This window comes from Phaethon lepturus, unplaced genomic scaffold (genome assembly GCF_000687285.1).
Source record: "Phaethon lepturus isolate BGI_N335 unplaced genomic scaffold, ASM68728v1 scaffold11653, whole genome shotgun sequence".
Taxonomy (NCBI): domain Eukaryota; kingdom Metazoa; phylum Chordata; class Aves; order Phaethontiformes; family Phaethontidae; genus Phaethon; species Phaethon lepturus.
This window is the reverse complement of record NW_010529836.1, coordinates 4963-13210: the sequence shown is the minus strand read 5'-3', so window position 1 is coordinate 13210 and position 8248 is coordinate 4963. Positions and strand designations below refer to the sequence as shown.

General features: G+C 40.0%; 1 non-coding gene across 1 annotated transcript; it reads right to left on the bottom strand.

Moving 5' to 3' along the window:
* Positions 1-3851: 3851 nt before the first annotated feature.
* Positions 3852-3924, bottom strand: TRNAK-CUU. Its single transcript has one exon. It is a non-coding gene; the product is annotated as a tRNA-Lys (tRNA).
* Between the last annotated feature and the right edge of the window lie 4324 nt (positions 3925-8248).

Sequence of the window (8248 nt, the reverse complement as noted above, 5' to 3'; positions counted from 1 at the left end):
ACACTGGCAAGCCTCCAGTCTTCTGGGACCTCCCCTGTTAACCAGGACTGCTGATAAATGATGGAGAGTGGCTTGGCAAGCTCCTCCGCCAGCTCTCTCAGTTCTCTTGGGTGGATCCCAAAAGGCCCCCATAGACTTGTGGGTGTCCAGGTGGCTTAGCAGGTCCTTAACTGTTTCCTGCTGGATTATGAGGCGTTTATTGTGCTCTCCATCCCCGTCTTCCAGCTCAGGGGGCTGAATCCCTGCAGATACTTGGTCTGGCTACTAAAGAGAAGGCATTAAGTACCTCAGCCTTGTCCTCATCCTTGGTCACAATGTTCCCAATATGAATGCCGATATTAAAGGATGACTGAGTTCATAATTCAGTCTTGCTTCTCTTCTAATTTTATGCTTATCTAAAGTAAAAAATTCTTGGCTTGGAAAGGATGTAAAAGCAGGCTTTCTTCACCAAATACCTTTATATGGACAACAGCTATCCAGTCATGACTGTTTCTCTTCTCACACCTCTCCTCACTGCCTAAAGAAACAACACACTCCTCCTACCCCCAGGCCATTTTATGTGAAGACCTAAACCTTGTATGGAAGGGAGATTGAGCATGTTAGTTTTGTCTTTTGATAGAGCCTAGTACATATAGTGTGTATAACGTGAGATTCTGTTCACAGGTTTTTTAGGAGGAGGTTTAACTCAGTGTATCCGTCAGAACATAGACAATATTAGCATTCATTTTACCTAGAAGATGTTACTGACTCATGCCCTGCAGCAAAAACTCTCAGTTTCCAGCTTCCTGGTTTATTGAAGTGATGTACAAATATTAACTCAGTTTGTTTTCTGTGTATTAATAGGGCATTCAGCACCTAAGTACTTTAGTAAAACTCAGTTTGTACTACTTTTCATATCTATCAGAAGTGTTTAGACATCATATCTCACTGCACTCCAAGGTTTGGACCTGCATTTGAATTAACATATAAAAAAATTTGCCTTTTCATAGTGAGCGTACTTCCGAGACTTAGACAATTATGTAAGAAAACAAACAATATAGATTTACTGCATAAATGCATTTCCTTGTTTTTATAGGACAGGTAATTTTTAAGGAATGTGGGCTTAGGATTGTGAGTTTGCTTAAATATCTTGTGTAGAGACTCTGTGTTTTATTCTTTCTATATGTGTCATCATGTAAGCTTTGTAATGCAACCATAACATTTTTAATTTTTTATCATCCACTTAAATAGCGGACTGCAGGTTTTTTGATCTGTGTGTTTGGGGCTCTTCCGCTTTGTTTTGTTTGGGATACAATACTTTCACCACCCATGAGAGATTCCTCATAAAGTCTAAGTGAACGGTCAGTAATATTTCTGATCTCCTTTTTTTGTTTTTAAAAATGCTGTAGGATGCATTTCTTTTGGATAGGCACTGTCCATCCATCCTGTCTTGGATGTGGCGAATGGATGTTTAATTCTCTGCTGTGCTACATACTGTCATATGACCTTGAGATGGTGTCTCAAGTTGATGCAGATAATCTGTACTAGTAAATTAAACAGTCCTAGTATAACTTTAGTGGCCTTATTTGCTGTAGTATGTGCCCATTGCTTGCCTTAGGTGCCATAACAGGCAATCAGAGTATGACTGTTAGAACCATAGCTCAATAGGTATGAACAGAACAGAATAGTTAAGTGGGAAGGGACCTACAGCTATCCTAGCCCAATTGCCTGACCACTCCAGGGCTGACCAAAAGGTAAATCATGTTATTAAGGGCATTATCCAAATAACTCTTAAACACTGACAGGCGTGGGGCATCGGTTACCTCTCTAGGAAGCCTATTCCAGTGTTTGACCAACTTCTTGGTAGATAAATGTTTCCTCATTTATCAAGTCTGAATCTCCCCTAACGGACGCAGCTTTGAGCACTGGGTACCAGGGAGAAGAGCTCAGCACCTCCCTCTCCACTTCTCCTCCTCACGGAGCTGGAGAGAGCAGGGAGGTCGCCCCTCAGCCTCCTCCACTCCAAACTAGACAAACCCTGTGTCCTCGGTTGCTATTCCATTTATAAGATGAAGTGACTTCGAGGCCACATCTTTATAGGGAGGCTTTTCAAGCAATATCACCAGCATGATGTGTATTAAGGAGTATGTCATTGTTGTGGCTTGTTAGTTTACTGCAGCAGAAATGTAAATAATGAAAGCTGAAGAAAGCAAGCAACAAAACTCCCTTAATCTAATTATTTCAAGTCCTTGCTACCACTTTTAAATAAAACGAGGTTGTTCAAAAAAATCCATCAATGGATGACCTTGGAGTTGCAAGGATACAGACTTTTAGGGTTAGATTATAAGTGTGTTCAGTTTTGGCATAAATTCCATTAATGTTTTGAGGAGACTACACTGGCTTCTGTAAAACATCAGACTCCATTACTTCTATTAGTTTGGATTGTATTTTGGAAATAAAAAATTAGTTCATAATAAAGTTGTTTTGAAGAAGGGATCAAGATAAAACTCGGGGAATACAAAATGGTACTATATTCTGCACTTAAGCTTTTGTATTACTGTCCTATGAGGATATAAGTTGATTAAATTCACAGGTATGCACACACCTCATTTACAGATTAACTGTATACACAAATGTTTTGATAAGACAGCTTATTTCCCTTTTGTTTGCATTTGTTCCTTTGCAATGTCTTGATAATAGTCTTATCTTGTGCTCACAGTAACACAAGGGAAAAAAAATAGATTCTGCTTCCTCTGGGAAGCTGTGCTGTTTTTTTCTTTTCTGTGGAGCTACAAAATAAATCGCTATATTATTGCTTTGTGAACTTCGATCTGCCATCCATACTGTAGTTTATCGCTTTGTCATTGATATCAAAGGCCACAGAAAGTGATGATAGCTATTTCTATTAGTAGTTACTAGTAAAACTAGTACTACTAACTAAACTATAGACTAAACACTATAGAAAGATGTATATTTTTAAGTGGGTTTTAACTGTGAAGCCTTCCTGTGTTTTCTGTGACTTTCTTAGAGTTACTTCTGTACTATTTTTTGCACGAAAAGGCTATTTATTCAATTTTTCCTTCCTACCCAATTTCAAGAGTTTCATAGCAGACAGTTTGCATGTTTACCTTTGTATGAATAAAATCACATTGTTTAAGGTGTAAGACTAAGTTAAAGAATAGTCATGCTCAAGTGAAGTATTCAAAAGCTTTCCAATTTCCATATGAAGCCCCGGTGCTACTGACATTAGTCATCTCTTTTGGTCACTGATTCTATTGCCAAAAATTCTCATTGTACAATGCTGTCCTGTTTTCAACGGGGATAGAGTTAATTTTTCTTCCTAGTAGCTGATATAGTGCTGCGTTTTGGATTTCGTATGAGAATAATGTTGATAACACACAGATGATTTAGTTGTTGCTAAGTAGTTGTAGTGCTTATACTAAGTGAAGGACTTTTCAGCTTCCCATGCTCTGCCAGTGGGGAGCTGCACAAGAAGCTGGGAGGGGGCACAGCCAGGACTGCTGACCCAGGCTGGCCAAAAGGATATTCCCTGCCGGACAACGTCATGCTGAGTGTATAAACTGGGGACAGTTGGCGGAGGGGTGGGGACTGCTGCTTGGGAACTGGCTGGGCATCAGTCAGCAGGTGGTGAGCAATTGTATTGTGCATCACTTGTTTTGTATATTCTTATTATTATTATTCCCCTCCTTTTCTGTCCTATTAAACCATCTATATCTCAACCTACAAGTTTTAATCTTTTTTTTTTTTTTTCTGATTTCTCTCCCCAATTCAGCTACAGGGGTGGAAAGTGAGTGAGCGGCTGTGTAGTGCTTACTTGCCAGCTGGGGTTAAACCATGAAAGTCTTTTTTGGCACCCAACATGGGGCACGAACCCACAACCCTGAGATTAAGAGTCTCATGCTCTACCAACTGAGCTAACTGGGACCAACGGCGGATGAACTGGCTGGCCAACTCCGGCAACACAAAGAAAATCTCTCCTCCTCCTCCCTACAGGCCTGCATCTTGGCTGTGAAAAAAACTGTTCTGGTGGTTCCAGCAATGACAAGCCTCTGAACCCATTAAAACACAGGAAATAGTTCATGCAGTAGCCCTTGGGCCAGTCCAGGCAGGACAAGGTGTTAAAAATGTCCTGGCAGATCGACTATATCACACTCCCACAAACCCGCCAAGGCAAGCGCCATGTGCTTACAATGGTGGAAGCAACCACCGGATGGCTGGAAACACACCCTGTGCCCCATGCGACCACACGGAACACTATCCTGGGCCTTGTAAAGCAAGTCTTATGGCAACATGGCACCCCCAAAAGAATTGAGTCGGACAATGGGATTCATTTCTGAAACAACTTCATAGACACTTGGGCCAAAGAGCACGACATTGAGTGGGTGTATCACATCCCCTATCATGCACCAGCCTCTGCAAAGATTGAACAATGCAACGAACTGTTAAAGACTACACTGAGAGCAATGGGTGGTGGGACATCCAAACATTGGGGTAAACATTTCCTTTCTACCAGTGCTCTGACTCTCTGAAATACTTTCACCAGCCTCCATTCTTTAAACCTATGAGGACCATACAAGAAAGTTTAGCAATTTAAGCCTTCCAACAGGAAGTCCTGTTGTCTAGTTTCTATTCAGCTGAAATTACTCTTTGGCATGTGTTGTATATAGAACTCGCTCATGTGGAGAATCCATAGAGACCCAAATACATCTATTCTTCTTGCTCATTGCCTTGATAGGCAGTCAGAAAATTGTGGAACAAGAAAAAAATATTTAAAGCCACTGTTATTTAGCGTACATTTACTTATATTCCTCAGCATGTTCAAACTTAGGTGGCTAAAGTGGACCCATAGACTTATGCTTAGGGTTTCACCTTCAGTTATAACTGCTTTTTCACTTGTTCATGTGATTCTATAGGTATCTTCAAAAAAGTGACTTAATGGAGCAACTTACTCTGAATAAATGCATTCTGGGTAAACTTTTACTTTTCCTATGCCCATCCCAAAGCAACAAGATACTTTCTAGATAACAAGGAATTTGCACTTGGCTTGCTGCTGGAAAGCTTGAGGAGTTGGCTGACATCATGAAGTTCAGCAAAGACAAATGCAAAGTCCAGTACCATGGGTAGAATAACACCCTACAACAGGTACAGGGTCTGACTGCTTAGGTACCAGCTCTGCAGAATATTTGGGCTCTTGCGGGATAATGAGCTGAACATGAATGCCATACATGTTGGGCTTCATTAACAAGAGCAGATTGAGAGAAGCAATTATTCTGCTATACTCAACACTTATGAGGCAACATCTGGAACACTGTGTTCCACTTTGGGGTTCCCCAGTAAAAGAGAGGTCATAAAACTGGAGAGAGTCCAGAGGAGAGCCTCTAAGATGGTATGGGGCTGGAATATATAACATAGAAGGAGTAGACTGAGACATCTGGTTTTGTTTACCCTGCAGAAGAGTTGAGGGAAGGGGAGCATGAGGAGACAACTCCCCACAACAACAGGGGAGCTATGACGACATGCTGACTTTGCCTGCTGTGTCACACCAGAAATGGGAGAGGGACAGGCATATTTTGGCAGAAAAACATGACAGTACACCTGTAATAAACCTGGAGAAAAACATCCAAAGTGGAACAGGCTGCCCAGGGAGGCGGTGAAGTCACCATCACTGGAAGTGTTCAAAGATGTGTAGGTGTGGCACTTTGGGACATGGTTTAGTGGGCCTGGTGGTGTTGGGTTAACGGTTGGACTTGATGATCTTAAAGGTCTTTTCCAACCCTATTGATTCTGTGATTCTGTGATTCTGTAATCTAACTGCTGTCTTCCATGACTTACTGGAGGCATATAGAGAAGATGAAGCCAGACTTTTCACAAATATATGCAGTAAAAGGACAAGAGGCAGCTAGCATTACTGTGGCAACAAAGACAATTCCAGCTGGATGTAAGGGAAGGATTTTTTCCACTGGTCATGCATGCAGGGAGGACTTTCAAAATATGACTGAACAGAACACTGTGCAGCTTTGTCTGCCATTGAAGTTAGAGCTCTTTCAAGCAGAAGGTTGGACGATGGAGGACATGCAGAAATCCCTCACAGACTGAGTTATTTTATGATTCTAATTAAGATACAAGCTAGTTACTTACAACTTAGCATTTTAAAATGATTTTTCCTCTCAAACTGGTGTTGGAAAATTTTCGAATACATTGTTGCCTTTCATTTAAATCCTATTCTGAAGTGGTAATGTGAATTAGTGAAGTCACATGTCATGAAGAATGACACAGGCAATAAGTAGGAGAGAACAATTATTGACCTTCCCATTTTATACAATGGAAGTTGGAACACAGAGGAGGTGAATAGACCAAGAACACTTGAACAAATTTCTGACAGAGCTCTAATTCGAACTAAATTGCTCCTGCCATAACTGCAAAGAATATCCTACTGCAATCCAGTGAACAAAGCTTACACTGTCCTGTGACATGCCCTTTGCTAGAAGCTTGGAAAAATCCTATAAAGTAATCAAAACCAGGAGGGCTCAGCAGCAAAATTACCGATATAGGTGTTTTAATATTTTACTCTAAACTTCTATTAGAACCCGAGGATAGCCACAATACAAACATAGGCCTACTCTTACATATCAGACAGGAAACTGCTGTTGCTGATTTCCCTTTGAATTTTTGTTTTGATACAAATTGGATTTGGACCCAGTAGAAGTACTAAGAAGTGCAGGAATTTGCTGGGATTTCAGGTTTGAAGGACACCATTGCTTTCTCATTGCTGTAGCACCTGCCTTTCCCCCCGGCTTTGGTTACAGCAGGATTCTTCTGTGCTATAAAAGAGCAGTGTCCTGGTTGCTGTGTTCTGGTGAGAGACCCTTGCAGGGAAAAGGGGAATGAGCTCTAGTGATGTGGTCATCAGCTTGCCAGAAAAAGTCTTATCGATCTGATGGAGAACAGCAGCGTTTCCTGTTAATGCTACCCTGCATAACCTGACCTTTGCACTCAGGAAGGTAAAATATAATTAGGTCATCTGAATTCTATATATTTTGTGAAATCTTCAGGGAAAAAAACAAAAGCTTGGTAAATAAAGTTGTGGTTAAGCAGAAAGTTAGTATTGTTTCTCTGGCTTTTGTGGGACTCAGATTAATGCAGATATTGAAATTCTGCATCTAGGTTAACATGTGAGTTAAGTTTGGGATTTGTATAATTTTACTTACAAGTGATGAAGATGACTCTTAATTATAAAGATGTCTGAGATATAATTTTAAGAAAGATATGCATTTTTGGTACTTATAGTCCATTTATTTTTATGTTTTTAAATTTTAAAATGTTATTTCCTTGGTATCTGCAAAGTTGATAGTATAAGAGTTAAAGAACAAGAAGTCTGAGATTGAACCCACATCTCAATTATGGAAGGAACATGGTAATAAATAAATAAACTTGTATTGCCATTAGCTGTTTGGTACCCATAGCTGTTTTGGTACCAGAGATTTCATTGAAAAACCCCTGCACCTCTATAGGTATAGGTTTTTAGAAATACTTTTCTTTTTTTTTATCTATAACCAAAAAAGGTACTTATCTTAAATGTCTGAACTTCTTTCTGGTATATTCACCTTTGTTCTGTTGTCAGCCTGGTATTTGCGCAGAACTGGGAGCATTTCAGGTTACAAATGAGGTACATTGTGCTATTGTTGGAATAATCTTGCCTTGCATTATTAGTTTGGCCTTGTCTACACATTTCTTATCTATTTCCTTAATGCGTTATTTTTATTTTTGATGTGTAGTCATAAAATTTCTTCCCACTGCTAATGGTAGCTACACTGTAATTAGAAAACTGGGCTCTGATGAATTGATGACATGTCTCTCATGGCTTTTGCAAGTCTAGCTTGTAACTTAAGGCACAGTTGAACTGAGCAGACTGACAGTGCAGGAGCACTTAAAGGTTCTTATTAGTCCATGATAAATATCAAAGATGACAGCGAAAAGATCTGTCTTGAAAAAGGTGTTGAAAAAACTTTCTTATAGAATTTATTTCCTGGCATTTTGTAACACTTCATCAGCAAAAGGGTATACAGCCTAGCCTACTAAACACGTGTCCTGAGAGGTACAGTATCTGAGCTGGAATACTGGAAAAATGCTGGCATCTTCAGAATTTTATGATTTTCCCTTGGAAAAAAAGGGGGGGGGAAATGAGAGAAGAATCATTAGCAACCATATTAACATGCATGTTTCCGAATACAATTTGTTAGACATACCT